Raw genomic sequence first — 22,117 nt, 5'->3', positions numbered from 1 at the left:
TGAAGGGCTTGCCACAACCCTCTTACGCATTGTAACCCGGCCACCTGTTTAAGGCATTAAAATTCACTATATGACTTGGGATTAGTCCAGGTGATTTTTATTATATTAATATAAATAATCTGGTGTAAGAAGTTGCGTGCTCGGAATTTTTTCACCATTAGACTATGGAAATAATTATTTTTTATTAGCATTGTTAAAACGCTATTGAAAATTTCGAGAACCAGCCGACCAGTCAAGACCTATCAGTTTATTACTTTCAAATCAAAGTGAAAATAGGAGGCAGAGACGTGAAAGCGAAGCAGCCTTATTTAAAAGCCATATATATGGAAATATAAAATATAACCCAAAAGAAACTGCTTGTTAAACTGATTGTTAAAAATGCTAATTTCGAGGAATTAAAGAATGCTGTTTGAAATTGATCTGACAATGTTTTTTGTCGAAGAGTATTTAATCCAAAAGATATACTTATTGGATGGGTTACGCTTTAGTTTTAAATTTCAGAAAATTTCAGGACTTTTAAGTATTCACAGTTGGTTAGAAAAATGAAGTCCAGAAGAAAAAGCCTGCACTAAGAGGAAAACACATTTACAGGCATAATAATAATAATAATAATATTTATTCGCCCTAAAATCCCTTTTACAACCAATTTTAACCTACGGTTGTTTAATTTTTGAATTTTTTAAATTGGATTTTTATTGAATTTAATGGTTTTTTATTTTATTGATTTTTTTATGATTTATGCTTCTTTGTCTTGACAAATTAATGAATAATGTGGGTGCAGCTGTGGCGTTAACCTAATTTCAAATTAGTTTTTATGAAATTTAATTGCTAATTAAAAACTAAATTTAAGATAGTTTTCTCCGAATTGACATTCTTAGAAAACCTACTTTAGTATGATATATTGATGTATAGGGTACTAGTTTATTTAAATAAACTATTTTTTTATATCACTTGACTTAAAAGTATCCAATAAATATATTTAGAACATTTTACAATTCTAGTTTAAAATCACTTTGTGAAAAAAGCAAGGCAGTGCATTTTCAAACACCTTTTATACCATTAATTAAAATCCCTTTTTAATTTTCAATTTGTTTCTATCAAATCTCTTAAAAAAATATGACTAATTTACGTATCGACAATTTTTAAAGACAATTTTTTTTCCGGGTCCTGACATCAATGATAAAGACTGAATTTGAAATTAATCTATTTGCATGGGCTTCGTTGACAATTTGTCTAGTTCAAAAGTGCAATCGGTATTCTTTTAAGTTGAAGGTGACGAAAACGCTTGTAGACTGACATTGTGACAGTCCAATCAGTCTGTTTCGTCGATACCTACGATTATTATAACAAATGACGTCACCTAAAAGCGAAAACCACGTAAAAACTCTAAATTTAAATATTATAAAGGTGCACATTTGTGATTAAAGACTGCGCATTTCGTTCTATTGCATAGTTTTCTCACTTACGGAATATAATTATAGACTTATCTGAGACACTTACGGAAAATAATTATAGAGTTATCTGAGACACTTACGGAAAACAATTATAGACTTATCTGAGACACTTACGGAAAATAATTATATACGTATCTAAGACACTTACGGAAACTAATTATAGAGTTACCTGAGACACTTACGGAAAATAATTTTAGACTTATCTGAGACACTTACGGAAAATAATTATAGAGTTATCTGAGGCACTTACGGAAAATAATTTTAGACTTATCTGAGACACTTACGGAAAATAATTTTAGACTTATCTGAGACACTTACGGAAAATAATTATAGAGTTATCTGAGACAATTACGGAAAATAATTATATAGGTATCCGAGACACTTACGGAAACTAATTTTAGACTTATCTGACACACTTACGGAAAATAATTTTAGACTTCTCTGAGACACTTACGGAAAATAATTATAGAGTTATCTGAGACACTTACGGAAAATAATTCTAGAGTTATCTGAGGCACTTACGGAAAATAATTTTAGATTTATCTGAGACACTTACGGAAAATAATTTTAGACTTATCTGAGACACTTACGGAATATAATTATAGACTTATCTGAGACACTTACGGAAAATAATTATAGAGTTATCTGAGACACTTACGGAAAATAATTTTAGACTTATCTGACACACTTACGGAAAATAATTTTAGACTTATCTGAGACACTTCCGGAATATAATTTTAGACGTATCGGGGACACTTACGAAAAATTATTATAGACTTATCTGAGACACTTCCGTAATATACTTTTAGACGTATCTGGGACACTTACGAAAAATTATTATAGACTTATCTGAGACACTTACGGAAAATAATTATAGTCTTATGTCTATAATTTGTACATTCACGCATATCTATCAGGAATTGTTTTGACAAAATTTGTAAGTCGCAAAATTACCTAGGCCTTTCTTCCGTAAAATTTCCGTATTTTTAAAAAAAAAGTTTTTGTTAAATTCATTCCATGATTAGCCTAATATTGTTCGCAAATTTTAATTTCGCGGTATTTTTGCCTCATTTCTTCGAATCCAAAAGTAAAACTATACCTCTGTAGACTAGTCTAGAATAAAAATCCTAAAAAAAATATATGCTTAAATTTTTATTTTTCCGATTTAATTATTTTGGAAAATTAACAGCTCTAGTTTTGACTAACTGTCACGCTTAAGAAAATGGTTCTTCGTAGATGGAACTCTGACTGAATCTTATTTGGAAACCAAAATTCTGGTTGTAGACTTTCCTATCAGACTGCTTCCCTACAATTGATTTTCCATTTGGCGATACACTCAATAAATGTAGTGGCTTATTTGAGTTCATTTCTAGGGTCCCTTTTTCTGTTTCTTTCTCTCCATATAATATAAATGTTCAACGCAAACATCCCCAAATATCCGAATCAATATATTTATTATTTTATAATCAACATTACGTGTATTTGGTTTGACTTTTTGAACTAAACAAGCGCTTGAATGTAAGTTCTTGTAGAGTATTTTATTGAAAATGCATTATAAGGGCGTAGTTTGACAATAATGGGAAATATTACGAATAAGTTTTACTTTAGTTGTTTCTCTAAATATAGCTCAAAAATGTGATGATAAACTATAGAGTGTAGGTTTTAGTATCAAATTTCCTTTGCGTTGAGATTTGTGTTTGAATAAGTCTGACTAAAAATTAAGGGCTAAATTGAAATTAACACCCTAAGCGGACTTATCACCTGCCTAAAATTTTTAAAAATTTAAATCGTTCTAAAAGAAAATAAACACAACTTACGGAAATTTTTGTTGAAAGTACATTTAAATTATAAGTTAATTCGTTAAATGTGTTGGGCAAAACCTGCAACTTACTATCAGTTAATTACAGTTTTGTAAATGCCGTAGACATCAGAAAAGCTGAATTTTCGATAAGGAAATGTTGAGTTACCATAGCAAGCCTTGAAATATTAAAGGAGCCCCCAAATTCGACCAAGGAACCCAAGAGTAAGTTGCAAATAGATTTTCGGTATAGAAATTAAACTACTTTATATTTTCCTTGTTCATTTGATGATGGGTTTTCCGAAAATATAACTCACTTGATGAGTCGTTAAGTTTATTTAATATTAAAATTAAATTTACGTGCAGCGCCCCGCTGCGGCTTTTATTCTGAACGATAATTTTATCATGCCTAGTTTGTGACGTCATTGACTACGGTTTTTTCAGAATTTTTCCCACTGCATCTGGTAGATTATATAATTCCCACTATCCTACCAAGATCCTTGGTAGATATGGTGATTTCAATTTAGCGCGCACTCTAAAGAGCGCGTGTTTTTAAAACCATGTAAGCACCCACATAAAAATTCAATAGTTGATTTTATAAAATAAAAAGTGGTCTTGCCTAACTTGTTAAAATGTTGTTCTTACGTCACAAGACCCAGCTTTATTAGTGTATTCCTCGCACGAGCGATTTACACGCGCTCTAGAAAAAGCTATATTCCTCGCGACTGTAGCGCGCGCTCGTAGGCTTGTCAAAGTAAGAGACCGTGACGTAAGAGCAACATTTCAACAAGAAGGCCACGTTACTTTATAAAAAGAACTATTGTAGATTCCCATAATTCTAAAGGAGCTTTTTCGGTTACGGCCACTGAATCAGTAGCATCTACATTTTGTATGCAAGCCTCAGCTCTATGTTGGGGATAGCGGCCAATGATAAAAACGTGTAGTCAATGACGTCAATCACCACGATAAAATTCCAATTGTTTTGGCATTCTACTAATTATTTCTAATTAACTACGAAACGGAAAGCAACGAAACTTTATAATTGGGTACTTTAAACGTAAGCGCTTCGTTTAATAACAAAATTAAGGCGTCAACAAATAATTGCAACTTACTCTTTAAGAAAAGGTTTAGAGACTATATTTTATATTCCTTAAAATACTAAAGCATAAAATTGGAAATTAACAACAAACCATATTTATGTGTGCAAATAACTAAAGAAAAATATAAATTAAAATTATAATTATTGAAATAAATATTCTAAATATTTAATTTTTATGCGATATGCGAATATAATGAACTTTTTTATTTTGAAGTCATCTAAATACGCACATTAACTGCACATATCATTTCAAAACACTTTTAGAATAAAGGTAATTTTAAACGTTTTCTGCCTACGCGTAGAATTCTATTATTTTTAATATTTTAAACATTTTTAATAACGATATTTCCCTAAAATGGGACTGAGATGTTTGAAAGCTTTGGCCATGGTATTTCAATAACTGAATTAGGCCTTTGCTCTTAGTACAACGGTCACAATCGATATCAGAAACAATAGTTGAAGCGCGTAACTATGTACTCACTCTAAGTGGCTACGCGTCTGAGTTTCGCAAGTTTGCCAAACACTGTAAACATTTCCGCCTGAATCATTCAACAAACAACTGGTAATTATAAAATAGATGACGCCTTTAGCTAAAACAGAATGAAATCGATGCCACTTGGTAGTGTCCGCCACAGAGGGCTGATTCGGGGAATACTCGGATAGTTTCGGAAGGGTTTAAAGTCGGGGTAATCTCCCACCATTAGCTTAAGCGGCCTAGAACATAAAATGTCCAGGGATATGTCATCATTTAATGAACTTTCTTTGTCATCAGAATTTCGCGTAAAATGTATATACGATCACTATATTTTGAGTTATTAGCTACAATTTAGCTCCGTCATTACGTATTTAATTGCTTTGGCCATTAAGAGTAAATGAGCGATTAATCAACATAAGCAATTAGCCACCAGGGGCGACCCAACAGCGGGAGGAAATTCCCCCCCGAGGTTCATACTCTCGCCTTTCCTGGAAAACGAATTTCATGACGCATTGTGACCCATCGGGGCCCTTTCGCCAGCCAACGAACTTTACTTTTATACATTTAATTGAGCGCGTGTAAAACAAACCCCCGGAACATTCGGCTCACTTAGAGCCCGAAATTAACTATTCGCCGCAATTTCTGCCGTTAATAAATGAGTACAGAGTGAATCTAATTCAGATTGCCATTTATCATCGAACGAATTAGCAAGGTCTTATTGCTAATTGAATTTTTTTATCCGACGGCCAAAAGCTATTTAGTATACAGGGTGATTCCAATTCTTCTAATACGTATTCGGGGATGTGTTCATTTGGTCAAAAATGCTTTCAAATCGTGGTGCTTATGATGTAAAGAGTTGGTAAATTAAACATCTTTTACACATTTGTTTTTGGATAATATGGTAAATTATGTGAAAAATCTAACAAACCGTGTCAAAAATCCAATAAAGCGTGTAAAAATTGCAAATAAATCATATGGAAAATATAATATAACGAGTAAGTAAATCGTATGAAAAGTCTAATAAATCGTCTAAAATGTAATTAAAAAACTATAAAAAATCACATAAATCACGCGAAAAATCTAATAATTCGTTTAAAATATAAGATAAGTCGTGTGAAAATTTAATAAATAGTCTAAAAACTCAGATAAATCTTTTGAAAATCTAATAAATAGTCTAAGAACTCAGATAAATCATATGAAAAATTTAATAAATTGTCTAAACTTCAGATAAATAATTTGAGAAATGTAATAAATCGTCTTAAAATTCCGATAAATCATATGAAAAATCTAATTAAAAACTAAAATAATCAGATAAATCACTTGAAAATCTGATAAATCGTCCAAAAATGCAAATAAATCACATGCAAAATCTATTAAATCGTCTAAAAAATTAGATAAATCATGTGAAAAATCTCATTAATCGTCTAAAATTTCAGATAAATCTTGTGAAAAATCTAATGACTCTTTTAAAAGATCAGATAGATCATGTGATAATTTTAAAAATCATGGTAATATTCTTAAATAAATCATGCAAAAGTTCTCAAACTTTCCTATTTTTAAAAATGTGAGTCGGTGAAAGTCCTTAATCTCAAAAAATCGTTACTTTTGCCTACATATTTGATGTAACTCGATTAATATAAATACATGGTAGTTTCAAATTTATTAAATATGTGAAGTAAAATCCATATTTGGAACGGCTGACTTGGACAAACAAAAAGAGAAACAATTTAAAAGACAAGATTGAAAAATGTGCCATTTACGATTAAATTGACAAAAATCAATACGTTTCTATAGAAAAATAATTTATTGACAAGCTCGTCAGCCGGCTGCAAGGGAAAATTATCCGTTCAATACAAGGGTAGTTTTAAGCTGTAAATAATTTTTATAAAACTGATATTGTTTTACTATAAGATCTGTTTAAATAAGAATAAACAGTAAATGAAATTATATGAATTCCTTACCTCGAAAGATATTAGCGAAAATAAATTATGTAAATACAATTGATTAATTATCATTTAATTTTAAATATACCAATTAGTAAAAGCTAAGTACTTTATTTGTAAAATTTCAATTTCCTTTCGTTCAGATTTGGTAGATGTTACCCCAGGTTCCATAAATTACCAATTGCGTTTCTGATAATGGAGTTAAGCTGAAATTGTTACCTTACGTCCCACGATATATCTTTCACCACAAGATGTCGTCGCAATATTATTAGTAGGTGGGACCTGAGGGATAAATTGTACCTTTCACCCCTGAAGCCCAAAACAACGTTCATGAACACTATCTACATCTAGTACACAATTAGTTAATTTCTTCACCACAAGACGTCGTCACAATATTATTACTAGGCTGGACTTGATTAGCAAGTTATAGATTTCTCTACTAAGCTCCTAAAGTCCAAAGCTACATTCGTGGATTCAAGGGCGTAGGAACCAGGGGGGGCCCTAGAAATTGGCTGGGAGGGGCAACTAACGTTATTGCCCCCTCCAACTTTTTGGTCAGTTGAAATTCTCAAATTATCATTTTAAAAGCATAATAAGCTTATAGAACCACAACTGTGTTTAAATTTCAGTCTTTTCCCGCCAATTTGCATAGTAGTAAAAAGTACACATGCATTCGGAGAAGTTACACTCGATTAAAAATTCAAAACCATTCTCCAGACCCCATTTGTTTCTCTTTGCCCCCCCCCCCCCAACTTCTAGAACGTTCCTACGCCCCTGCGTGGATTATTCTAAACCATCTTCGTCGCCCGCAATCATTTCAAATTGAAACGCAATTATTTCATCTTTTCACCATAAGATACCGTCATAAAAATATAGTGGTGAAGTGGCTAGTACTTTCGCCTCGCATCAAGAGGAGCCCGGGTTAAAGTTTTCTAGAGTTTTTAAATCAATAGTTAATTAAGGGACGCTAGTGATTATCTGTGGCAGGGCTAGCGACAACCCTTCCACGCGGTTTCAATTCCCTCCTGAGTTGTCCAAAAATTGGTGTGAATTTGTGCGAGTGATTTTCTCACTCCACTCAATAAGAAACTCAACTCGTTAGAGTGGAGTTTTCCCTTTTTTGTCACTCACCGATTAGGCTCGCGTGAAAAGAGTGAAGGTAGTCAAGATCATAAAACTTATTGAGGTTAACGGTAATAGTTAGTGTAGGGAGCTGTTGGCTCGCGTGGCTTGCAGGGCTTGCCACCACCCTCCTACGCATTGTAACCCGGCCACCTGAATTAAAAGGCTTTAAAAGTCGCTCGATGACTTAGGCCTAGGGTGGTGCCTTGGGTATTAGCCTAGCTGATTATTATCAACTCTTTCACTCTCATCGATTTCTAAAACTATTACAAGATAGCGGGACATTTGAATTTAAATTTAATTTAATGACGTGAGAGCGTGGTGCCATCTATTAACGGAAAAAGAGGATATAATATACTTTTTGGACCGAATTCAAATTTCCCGCCAAAGATAAGAGTGAAATTGGTGACCTTGACTAATCTCACTCTTTGGGGAAGAGTGTCCTCGCCGAGTGACGAATAACGAGAACGGGAAAGAGTGAAGATTTTAATTTACAAGGAGACGACCCGAGGTGTAACACACCGATTTTGTTCAAACTCGGGGGTTTGGTAGACCTTCATGTTACTTGAAACACCCTAAAGGCAAATGTCTCCATAGGCAACCGTTTTGCCATGGCAACCAAAAATCGTTTTGACAAGACTAAATGGAAAACTTAATTTTTGAAAACGCTAAAAATAGAAAATATAAATAAGAAAATAATGAAAAAGTTCGAAGTTGATTAAAGTTGGTCAGATTCCCATGTTATATTCAATAGGAAAATTTCCATTTTGTATTGTCAAAAACATTATTGGTTGCCATGGCAAAACGGTTGCCTATGGAGACATTTCCCTTTAGGGTGTTTCAAGTTACATGAAGGTCTACCAAACCCCCGAGTTTGAACCAAATCGGTGGGTTACACCTCGGGTCGTCTCCTTGTTAGTTCAACTCTCACTCTTGAGTTAGAGTGAATCTCTAAAAGTCACTAGCGATTTTGTCCATGTTTTTGTAATTTTTACACTAAAATTCAAATAAACTTTTGTTAATTATTAATTATTTATCTTCGGCAATGCAGTTTCTTAAAAATTTACGATAGATTTTATTTGACTCGTCAAAAATGATACTTTTAAGGTTGAAGACTAGAGTGGCCATTGTCTACTTTCGCGCTATTTCAAGCTGAACTCTTTTAATTTTGTATTTTAACTTATAAAATTAATATTTAAGTGTAGAACAGCCTCTTGTTTAGTGACTAAAATAATTTTTACTATTTTAAATTTAAAAGTAATTAAGTTATTACGTTTTAATTCGGACCCCCGGAGCTGAACAAGTTGGGCAAGCGCCCAAACTACCCTTTAGTTAGGACCTTATATCTCGTTAACTATTAATATTATAATTATCAAATTTATTTTAAGCACTAGAGGAAGGTTCAGCCTAATAAGAAAAATGTAATTCAATTGTGTAATTGTTAAAACAGAAACGTTCAGCTAGAACGAAAAAGAAGCTTTTACTGTATTCTTCCCCCTTAAAGGGAATATAACCGGCAAAGCAATCTTTATGGAAGACCCCTTCAATTTATCAAATTACCCTGTACAGTGGCGCCAAACATTTCTAAAGCCAGAGGCAAGAGCGGCCAGAGCTGCAAACGTTGGTGTTCCACACCAAATACCTGAGGTTATATTCCCTTTAAGGCCAATAATCCCAATAAACAGCTCTTAAAGTATTCCATTTTATAAACCCCAAATGAAATATATATATTTGAAATGATGGGTTTCATTATTCGCAATTGATAGGACTTGGGAGCAGTCGATCGTAAAATATTTGTAAATAATTAGACGACGAATTTAGAGCTCATTTTACTTCGTAATAAATGCTGACTTATTTCAAGAAGCAGAATCCATTTCGAATTAATAGTCCTAGCGAATATTTCACCGAAAAATAAAAAAATCTCTTTTTATATATGAAAGAGGGGATTTTCGCCGGGTATTATTTTTCAGCAGTCGTGACAAAAACAGGGGGATTTCCTCCGAAATCTCTCCGCTCGGGCCCGCTGTTGTGACCCGAAGAAGCCGAAGATCTAGAGAAGGAAGGGGGCAGCGGGAAAAGGGGGCGGGGATATGTATATTCGTGAAAAATCTAAAATTTTCTTGTCTGGCAGTTTTCGGAGCCCGCTTTAGAAAGACATAAATCAAGTCCCAGGCCGCGTTCGGTCCCACGCGGCTCGCTGCGAGTCGAAGCGGCGGGAATTCAACTGAATGGAACGCTGCTGGGCGGCCTCAGCTCCTTTTGCGAGCGCGCTGGAGGAAAAATGAGCAATTTTTAAGCAAGTGATGAGATAATGAAAGAGGTTCTCTTTATTAAGCTTTTAATGAGTTTGATGCTTGTTAAAAGCTATTTGAATGCAGAAGATTGGAGGGATTTTTCCGCTTGAAAGTGAGCTGAGCTTTTTGTTTCGGCTGAGAGACTGAGAGCAAAAGCACACTAAGTCGAGGTACGAAATTTTGATAAAAAATCCAAATAAGAATCATCAAGTGTTTTTACATTATACTGACTCATAATGAGTGAAGGGAGCTGTTGGCTCGCGTGTCATGAACGGCTTGCCAATACCATCCTACGCATTGTAACCCGGCCACCTGTTTAAGGCATTATATGTCGTTAGATGACTTGGGTCTAAAGTTGTGACTTGGGTATTATTAATTTTATTATTATTATTATTAATTATATTATAAGATTACCATAGCAGGAATCCATACCTCTACTAGGAATGCTTATCCTGCCGGTTCGCGTATGGTAAGATCACTCTGACGGCTGTGGCCCCGCCTACAAGAGAAAAAATACCATCGGCGCGCACTCCCCTTTCACGTAGTTGTTTGTTGAGTTAACATAGTGACGTCAAAAAAAACGTCAGCCATATCGAGACGGAAATCTGCCGCGTAAAGCGTATCAAGTAGAGGTAGGTATTCCTGACGGTATCTTCCCATTGCACCGAATCCCATTCGACCGAATTCCCATTAGACCGAATTCCGCCAATGTTTTCGATGAAATTAGACCAAAGGCGGATTTTGTATTTTTCTAATCAACCGACGCAATATTAACAATTGAGCAACCACAGAACAAGTTTTCTTTCTACTCCTTTAGGTTAGGTGAGGTTAGGTTAGGTGAGTTTACGTTAGGTTAGGTTAGGTTAGGTTAGGTTACGTTAGGTTAGGTAACACTGCATGCTGTTCTGACAGATGCTGAAACGGATAAAACCAATTTCGAGACTAGTATTTGAATACTACGTTATTTCTTTTTTAATATTTTCTTTAAAATAACATAATGCGAAGAAATTCCAATCACCAGGAATATTTAACTAAGGTTAAGTCTTTAAAAATTTGATAACAGATTTAAATATAGGGGATATTGATTATGGCGTCAAACTATTATAACCCAAATATCGGCACCACAGAATTCTTGCTACGTGTATATCAAAAACTGAAAGTATTAACTGATACTTTACGTGATCAACTCCCTTCGTTCAACGACTATTTCCCCCTAGCGGAAACCAGCTTAATCTGGCCATGTTAATGGTTAATCTATTGAGTCGTATTAATAATAATAAAAAAAATATTAAATAAGGGCCTATAAAGGACTGAAAGTAAAGTTAAAAAGGATTAACTTCTTACTGTTTATGAAGTAAAATAAGTACTTAAACACTCCACGAAAGGACTGAATTTGGGGAGCAGAAGGTTTAAATATGTTCTATGATAAAACCCTGAATGGTCTTAAATATTGGAAAATGTTTTAAGCACTTTAGAGGTCTAAAATAAGACCTTTATTTTTAACAGTGTAAAGGTTCGTCCTATGAAATTTGTACACAGCACTGCCTTAGTGTGTTTGAAGGCTAGCTGCGTTCTCCTTGTGTTTGCTGTTCCTAGGTGTGAGCAAATGAGCAACGCTCAAAATCGTATCAGAATAGTCATTCTCCCGAAGTGTAAATAAATCATTTTCTGATATAGCTCACGAAATTGGTGTTACTTTGTAAGAATTATTATGCAGAGCACCAACCTTTTTAACGCAATTTTAGCTGCCCAAAAAGAACCGTCATTTACTTGAGCGCTACAAATCTTTAACTGCCAGAATCAAAGCGAAATCGAGAATACTCAGATAAAGAATTGATGCACTGACAAGGAGACGACTCGAGGCGATAATCACCGATTTGGTTCAAACTCGGGTTAAGTGTACACCTCCATGTACCTTAAAAAACCTGCAAGGGAAAAGTTGCGACGGGCTTTCGTTTTGCCATGGCAACAGAAAACGTTTTTGACAACATAATTTGGAATGTTTCCATTAAAAATAACATGGGAATCTGAAGGATTTTAAGGGTCCCTCCCCCTGTGAAATCTTTTAAAAAATGATTTTAAAAATTTAATTTAATCAAGTTTAAATGCAATTTGGTCAATTGGGGGACCCTTAAAATCCTTCAGATTCCCATTTTATTTTCAATAGAAATAATTCCAAATCATGTTGTCAGAAACGTTTTCGGTTTCCATGGCAAAACGAAAGTCCATCGGAACTTTTCCCTTTTAGGTGTTTTAAGGTACATGGAGGTGTACACTATACCCGAGTTTGAACCATATCGGTGAATATCACCTCGGGTCGTCTCCTTGTGAGTACTAATCAACGTAAATATTTGAGAACCGGTTTAAGCGAATTTGAAGGTACATTATTCAAACTGAGGACAGTGCTGAGAGGCAGCACTCTTTCAAATCTCTCTGCCGGAAGCGTTGAGGATTGTCGACTGTTGTTGAAATGTTTAAAATCACATTTCGTAAAGATGGTTGTAAATGAGTTTATGCATTTAAAGCGCGTGTAAACAAGTTTCGTGTTATTGTTTGTTTATTTATTCTTTAATACTCAAACAACTGTCATTTTAGACGACTTTTACTGAAATGCAGTTAATAATTAAATTGTGTAAATTGCGTGTATATAGTTGACTTATTTACCTTTACTCAATTATATTTTTGTACTTCGCAGTTGTAAGTAATTAACAATAACTGTACCCTTGCTCATATATTTGTGTGTACTTAATTATGATTAATAAGTTATGTCAAGAATTCAGGGCACAATAACTGATCTTTTATCGTACTTATTTTGGTTCTGAAATGTTGTCGTAATTATATTTGTACTAAACTACTGAAATGTTGTCGTAATTATATTTGTACTAAACTACTGAAATGTTGTCGTAATTATATTTGTACTAAACTACTGAAATGTTGTCGTAATTATATTTGTACTAAACTACTGAAATGTTGTCGTAATTATATTTGTACTAAACTACTGAAATGTTGTCGTAATTATATTTGTACTAAACTACTGAAATGTTGTCGTAATTATATTTGTACTAAACTACTGAAATGTTGTCGTAATTATATTTGTACTAAACTACTGAAATGTTGTCGTAATTATATTTGTACTAAACTACTGAAATGTTGTCGTAATTATATTTGTACTAAACTACTGAAATGTTGTCGTAATTATATTTGTACTAAACTGTAGTCGTAATTATATTTGTACTGAACTGTGGTGGTAATTATATTTGTACTGAACTGTAGTCGTAATTATATTTGTACTGAACTGTAGTCGTAATTATATTTGTACTGATTTGCAGTCGTAATGCACTAGTGTTATTAAAGTATATCCCAAATTTAGAGCACAATAACTGATCATATTTTTGTACTGAAATGTTGTTAGTAACTTAAAATCCGAATTCAGGGCACAATAAATGATCTTTAATCGTAATTATTTATGTAATGAACTAGTATTAATAACATTCTGAATTTATAGCACATTAGATGATCTTAAGTTTTATTTAGTGTAGGGAGCTGTTGGCTCGCGTGGCATAAAGGGGTGTCCACCAGCACACTCCTACGCACTGTAACCCGGCCAACTGAATTAATGGATTTAAAAGTCGCTTGATATGACTTAGGCCTGAAGTGGTGATTTGTTAATTAGAATAGCTGATTATTATTATTTATCTTATTAGTGTACCGAACTGTTGTTAGTAACTTATACCCGAATTCAGGGCGCAATAAGTTTTATCATCGTGATAATGCCCGTGCAACACAAAGGTAGCACGAGAGGCTTGGGAGGTGAGCTTGAATTTTCCAAAGATGCCCAGCTCGGGAATGGATGCGAAAATAGGAAAGGAGAGCTAAGCGTTTAGGCCTGCTGGCGAGTTGGAGGATGTATTTTGGCGAACATGTGCAAAACGGCTTAATCGTTTATGCAGGGAAATGACAGCTATTCATCTTTTCGCCAGGCCCGATTTTTCGGTAGCGGTGTCATTTTTAGTATTATCGATTTAAGGCCTTAGCTGCGCTCGCTGTAGATTCAGTTTTTATTTCGCCGGTGTCGAAAGAACAGTTATATATGTTATATGGACGAAGGAACACAAAAATGACCGTATAACAAAAAACGGTTATGTATATTGAACCGAGAGGTCTCTCCTGTCGCTGATGTTTTTACGCCACTCCTACGATACATACATACTCTGCCTTTCTAAATTGCCTCCAAGTTTTTCGGTTTGTTCGACGAAGGAACTAGACGCGTTTTAAAGTTTAACATCATTCTTTCCAATTCATAAAATTCAACGTGTCATTACAGAGACGCGTTCGTCTTGCGTGAAACAGCTCGCGCATTTCTCGAACTATCATTTCAAAACTGGAAAACTTTTATTTTCTTATTTAAATAGAGTATGAATTGTTTTTGAAAATTGGGGACAGTGGTGTATTGGTTCCTTTTACTTATTACATCAAAAGAGACCCCGTAAAGTATCGCCTCCTATCATAGCCGCAACGCGAAATATTTTCAATTTGTTACGCGACGAAAACTTCCGGCGATTTCTCAGATTAATCGGCGTAATAAATTTATCGTAACTCTTTCAAAAAAAGTAATCTATTACCAAGAACGTATATATGTATAAGAACGTTGAACAAAAGGCATCGCTTGGGCCATGATTTAATCGGTTTCAGTATAATTCCGTCCTAAAATCCGCGTACAGCGCGCGCTTGAACTAGAAACAGTTTTAACCTTTAGCACACGCCACACGCGGTTTTTTGGGCGGAATTAATCTGAAACCGATTAAATGGGGTAGGTACATTTGTTCGAATTTCAATTGTCGTCCGAACGGTGGAACAAATGTTCGAATTTCATTCGTCCGAACCGCCGAAATAACACATGTTTCAATGGTTCGAATTGGACAACTTGTTTGTTTCATTCGTCCGAATCGGTAGCATCACTTCTCCGAATTCTGTCACTAAATTAGTATTTCTTATTGCTGTTTTTTTATAATGTCTAATCATTTTATCCAATTACGTCCATTTTTCTTTGGCCGATATAGTAAGTGAGAATTGCGTTGAATGTTGTGGATATTTTAGGTTAGGTTAGGTTAGTTTAGGTTCACGTTAATATTACTATTTTCTTATATTAACAATATTTAAAAAAAGAACCAATTCCTAATGTTCGAAAAAACGGACAAACGATTATGCGAACAAATGAAATTCGCCAGTAAAGTTAACATAAATTGAACGACTAAATCACCAACAAAAGTTGTGATAAATCCTGTTTTACGGCATTCGTACAAATGATCATTCGGACATTTGTACTACCATTCGGACGAATGAAATTCGAACAAATGTACCAAAATCATGGCACCAGGCGCCAATTTGATTGTTCAACGTTCTTATACATATATACGTTCTTGCTAATACATCTGTTGATAAACGTAATGTAGGTGTATAACGTTTTATATTTTTACTTATTTCTGTTCAATCGAAAAGATGTTTATAATAATTTACGATTAAAATTTGACACTCAGCCTCGGTCATAAGACCGTGAACGTCTTCAATTTGAGACTAGGACTTGAATGTAGTGCCGTACCTTTGCGTATTTAGTTCAGCTATTTAGCCCCGTTCGTAATCTTCTGAAATCTCTACCAATCGGACCTAATACATTAGGTTGGAGGATATGCCAAAAATAAAACATCTATCATACCATCCCGATACTTCATTAGAGCTGCAATTTGCTTTAAGCCTATGAGCTACCTACGTTTGAGCAATACACCACTGTTATTTCACACTCAGCAAAATCTGCACGTTGATATACTACTGTAAAAGGAGTTTTCAAAAGTGTACGCGGTGACTTGATATGATTAGCAAAATATTCATTGAACGAATCATCTTCACAAATCGGTTTGCAGGAATAGAAAACACTACAGACTTTTTATTCTAAAATTCAATTAACAGCACTACTAGCAGAAAAATTTAAAATTGTTTTTCACATTTCATAATTTTGTCGTTAAAGGGGGTGGAAACTAAAACGTGAAACTATCTCTACAACCTTCTGCTAACACACTCTACAACCTTATGTTAACACATTCTACAACTTTCTGTTAACGTAACTTGCACCAGTGACCCCAAGCTTCTGTTAAACCTGGTGGCAGAAATTTTTCAGTTCGCAGAGTTGGACCAATCTCGCTGTGAATTTGTGCGAGTTATTTTCCCCCCATACTTCACTCACTCCACTCCCTAATTTCACTTTTTCGTCATTCGCCGAGTGAGCTCCCGTGAAAAGAGGTTAGGTAGTCAACATTACTCGTATTGGTTTCTAAAAATATTAAAAGATAGCGGGAAATTTAAATTTAAATTTAATTGAAAGACATTACTGGAGAGCGTGGTGCCATCTATTAACGGAAAAGGAGGCTAAAATACACTTTTTGGAGTGAGAGTGAATCTCTAAAAATCACTTGCGATTTTGCCCTTGTGCCAGTTCCAGTAATTTCTAGGCCTTGGTGAAGTACTCGGATACTCGTTCATGTCCTAGAAATACTATTCTTGAACTTCTCTACTTTATACTCCCTTTAAAATAGTGAATATGACGAAAGCATTTATCATTTACCGGCTGAAGAAATAGAGATATAATAATTGGGAATTGTTCCTTGTGTGGTTCCAGTCGTTTGAAAAATATAGTAAGCCTTTTATAATGAAGGTAGTCCTAAAAATAACTTCGACTTTATAGGTCAGCTACGCACGTCTCAAACTTCCAAAGTGCTTCGCTTCAAGAGAAAAATTATCTGCTTATCTAAGTAAATTAGGTCTAATTAGTTGTAGAAAATTGTCAAAAATTATTAAGCGAGATTTTGAAATTTTAATTTGTTTCGGCTTTACAACTCTGGCTTGAACAAAGAATATCTTTAAAAAAAATTATAATTAATGTTTTCCTAAAACGAGCGAAATTGATAATTCACATGAAACCAAAAAATAAAAGTAACAACATATAAAAATAATAAATTGTGAAAGTAACAACGTATAAAAATAACTTATTATAAAAGTAAAAACGTATAAAAATAACTTTAGGGTTGTTAGTTTTCCGGAAAAATAAAATGCGGAAAATTTTCCAGAAAATTTTCTAAATTGCGGAAAGTTTTCTGCAAATCGTAAAAATAAAAAAATAAAACAGAAATTACTTTTTAAGGGTTTTTAATGTTTTTCACTTTTATCGATATAAAATGTCTAATATCAGTAAACATACTACAAAACATTAAAAGTTTTACATTGTTAATCAGTTTAAACTAGTCTAGAGGTTTAGTTTTACTTTTAGATTCGAAAATTCCACTTTATTTAAATTTGCAAACAATATATTAGAGATAATTAGGCTAATCAAGGAATGAAACCTTTTTTTATTTTTTTCGGAAAAATACGGAAAAGTTTCAGGGAAAAAGGGCTCGGTCATTTTCCGGAAATTTTTCCGACTTACAACACCAAAAATAAATTATAAAAGTGACAAATTATAGTAAAAATTTAAAAATAAGAAATAATAAAAATAACACATTATAGTAAAAAAATGAAAAATAAGAAATTCTAACGAATTTTAAAAATGGTAAATGCAAAAAAACTAATTCTAAAAATACCAAATGGAAAATTAGCAAATGCAAATACGATGAATTCTGAAAATAACGAATTTTAAAAATATCTATTTATATAAAATATCGCATCCTGAAAATAAAGAATACTGAAAATATCGATTTCTATAAAATATCGAATTCTGAAAATAACCAATTCTAAAAATGTCGAATGCTGAAACAAAATGCGAATTGTAAAAATAACGAATTCTTAACATAAATTATAATATTATCATATTACAAAAATGACAAATTCTAAAAAGAAACAAATTATAAAAATTAAAATTAAAAAATATTTATATAAAAAGAAAATTACAAAAACAACAAAATATATTAAAAAAACTTTGTTTTCAGAGTTAATTTTGATTAAATTTAAGTGGCTGAAAACAAATAGAAATTTAGACATTTACTTTAATTCGTAGAAATCAGCCAGGCGAAATTTCCAGACGACGGTCGAAAATCTTTAAAAAATATATATGCCGTAAGTCAGCGAGCGCTTGTAATAAATTTCTCGGAATCCGAAATTCTGTAAATTCCAAATGTGAAATTCGAGATGCAGAACATATTCTTCCAGTATACCTTCATTTCGTTGTCGTCTCCTAAAATAGAAAAGGCTAAATTTGCGGGTGCGTCGCTGAGCGCGTGAGGAATTGGCTCTCGGTCGTGGCCTCGTGGGCCGCAACACGCCCGGGCAGGTTTGGGCCCGACGGAAGAAGAGTATCGAGCCTCGCGTGCCCGGAAGATTTATCGTCAGCCCCCTCAATAGCTATTCCGCCGCGAATGACAGTGGCCATTCTATTACTGTCTTCTATCTAAATAAATTGTATAGATTGAATGTACTTCGCCGGTGTGTCGAATTAAACATTCATTTGAATGACTGCTACAACATATCAAGTATTTTCTCGGTTTAACCAAGAATATGTAACCTGTTTTCATGATTTCCAGTAGTTATTCCCCTCCGACGGGGAGACAGAGCTTGGAGTGTTTATTCTCTATTAACTCGAATTAATTTTTGGTTGTATCGAGGAAACGAGCAGGTGTTATCCATTCCCATCAGGGCCACTTTTCAAAAGCGAGGACACGCTGTGGGAGCCGTAACAAGGAAGGGCTCTGGTATTTGAAAGAAGGGAATTTCGTGGCAATAAAGGTTATACTCGAAGGGGAGGAGACGGAAATAATTGCGTCCCTGAAATAATGATGTGGAATGATACTTGAACATGATACGCCCCCTATTGGTTTCGGACTGATAAATCCAAAGAGCTGACTCTTCGGTTAATGTTCTTGTCTCCAATATAAACAATGTAATCACTCTGCTGATATTAATCATCTTTAAAAATTAAAAACTACTATAGTAACGAGTAAATATTCTGATGAAATAAATTATATTTAATAATTAAAAATCTGTAATAATAACTAGTACATATTCGGATGATATTGATACGCTTTAATATTTAAAACACTTCTTCAGGGTGTTTAAAGTGGTTATGCAAAAATTTGAAAGAGTTGTATGGGGTGAGTTGATAAGTACGCCTTTTATTCCCATTTTCCTACGATGAGTTAAAGCGCACCAGAGAGCTTCAAAGTGGGGCCTACTAGTCCTTGGAAGTAGGCTGCAACAAGCGCAAAACAGAGCAGGAGGGGGGACTTTAAATTTACTTTTTTTACGCTGGTTACCTCGATTTGTTTACAAAATCCTTTTTTACCTATCTCACGAACCCAAACCTTAATGTTCGCATTTCCCTGCTGCTTTTTTTGCGCTTGTTGCAACCTACTTCCTAGGGCTAGTAGGCCACGTTGAGATTCAAAATCCCGTATTCAAAATTTTAAAAAGTTTGAAAATCGTTATACATGTAGCTGTTTGCGTGATCTTCTTTGAAAATTGTAACCGACTAGCGCCATCTACTAATAATTTAATAAAGATCCACTAATGTTTAAAAAAATAACTGCCGACTACTTTAGTAATCTAATGAAACCTTGATTTACGTTATTTTTTCTTTACCTTCGATTTTAAACTGGGCCATTAGAAATGACATAAACTTATAGTCTTGACATGTTGTTACTGGTTGGCTTGGCTTTGTAGTTAAATTTATCTTAATTGACGGCTTTTAAAATTCATTTTGCGCGTGAAAATACCTCTACATGTTATGATAAAAAAACACGCAAAGAAGGCTGTCTGCCCAAGACATGTACCTGTAGTGTCGCGCGCTAAAACGTCATTTCAAAATCCGTCAATTAAAGGAATGTTTTTCAAATTAAATATTACCTGTAAATCAAAACCAGAATCATTAGATGCCCGAATAAGAAGCTTGAAACGTCTTACCTATGTTTCCCAAAACATCTGTACAGTTTAATTAGAATTAGCTCCACAAAAGAAAGGTTTCAAAGAGATCTATACAGGTTAGTTCCATTTTATCCAGAAAGCCATGCTTTCCCAAAAGTAAACTGTCTAGAATCACGAAATTTTCAGGGTATATTTTAAAAATATAAATATTTCCGAGAAATTGATAATAATTCCCCGTTTTGGAAAAAAAATAATTCCGTTTAGGTTGTAGATTTAAAAAAATAGAAAATTTAACAGACATACCAGGAAACTATATATATATATATATATATACACTTGGAATGTCTAAGGAAGATTTTTACGGGCCGTGATGAAGCTCGTAGAAACGGGCGTGTCTTAAAGCGGGAAAACTCACCAGAAAAACTCTCGCGCCTCGCTACCCTAATTCGACGAAAACTCGTCATTAAGCCTAGTCATGGTTAATATATTATTAGCTTACCCAATTATTTCTTTTATAACCATACAAATACCTGAAATTAGGTATCACTACATTTATTTCGCGAAGAACATTATAATTACTTCAAAATATAAAGTACGATAACAAATTGAGGTTTTTAAATCCATTGTTTTATAAGCCTTTTTTTGCGCGGGAAGATCGCCTATTTGCTACCATGACGACGCATTATTTTCGCGTCAAACCTCGAGCCAATGAATTGGAAATGTCGTGTTACGTCTTACACTTGACGTAGTTAAGCTCCGCCTTTTTCTCACACGCTTTCGTATCACCGTCCCAATGGAACCTTAGACATCCCAAGTGTTTACCTTATAGTTTCCTGATAATACTGATAAATGTTCCAATAAAATGGGTTTGATAATGAAAACAAAATCGTACTAGGTGGTAATTCTTCTTTCGAAGAGACTTGCCTAAAAACTAGCACAGAAAAACATTTAAAACATTTTCCGTCGAGAGCAAAACTTGAATGGAAAACGTCAATCGCTTCGGAAGACTATAGTTTCTGATAATAAAATACGCGAAAAAGTAGATTAGTCCATAATTAAAAGGGATAATATACCTAAATCCTAAACAAATTTGAAGAAATTAAAAAACTTACTACTAACTCGTACCCAATAGGTCTTCGAGCAAAAAACGCCAAACTCGGATCAAATAGATCTTCGAGTAATAAACTAAATAGCTTACTTTAAGAGCTCAAAACTGAAAAACGTCTCGCTAAATTCAATAATTACATTTTTAAAAGTAACTCTATTCAAGTTACGTAATAAAATTTATCTCTTGATTGGTGATTTTGAAAAGAACAAATTAATTAAGGTTGTACTCGCATTAGAGTATCGTTGCGTGTTATAGTTTTTTTTTAATCCCAAATTCTACCACGAAACCAGGTCTTCCGCTTTCCCCAACCGCAATGAAACAAGACGTACGACGGACAGAATACACACAATCCTCCTGATGTGTTAAGTTTGTTTGAGCTATTCACAGCAACCTGCAACGCCGGTGACATAACCAATATATATCCACGGCCATACTTATTTGCACTTACACTTATTTGTTAATTCTGGTGACACGTTGAGTATCACATTTATTCGTTACTTATGGTCACCCGTTGAGTGTCTCTCTTATTGGTTACTTCTGGTCAAACGTTGAAAGCGCGGAGCGAACGGCCTGGAAAATGGCGAGAGGGAAACTGGCGTATAGAACTCTATAAACAGGCGGATTTAGAATTTTGGAAGTTGCAGAGGTCCGTATACGCTGACAAAAAAACCTTAGAATTAAAATTAAGCAACGTAATTGCAATTCTAGGTTATATGGAAACCACAGCTATTCAAAAATATAACTTTCATGAAAATCGGACTTAAAGTAAGGAACAGTATTTCGTTTTTCAGGCTGAAATATAAAACCACGAACATTGGGGTCCCTTAATTTACCCCGAAAACTATACGTTAATTTAATATTTACTGGTATTACCAAAGTTGTAGATCCGCTGAATCCTAACCTAACCAAAAATATTTTTTTAAA

Source organism: Leiobunum rupestre, chromosome 5, assembly GCF_980474605.1.
Source record: "Leiobunum rupestre chromosome 5, qqLeiRupe1.1.hap1, whole genome shotgun sequence".
NCBI classification, from domain to species: Eukaryota; Metazoa; Arthropoda; class Arachnida; order Opiliones; family Sclerosomatidae; genus Leiobunum; species Leiobunum rupestre.
This window is presented reverse-complemented; position numbering follows the sequence as displayed.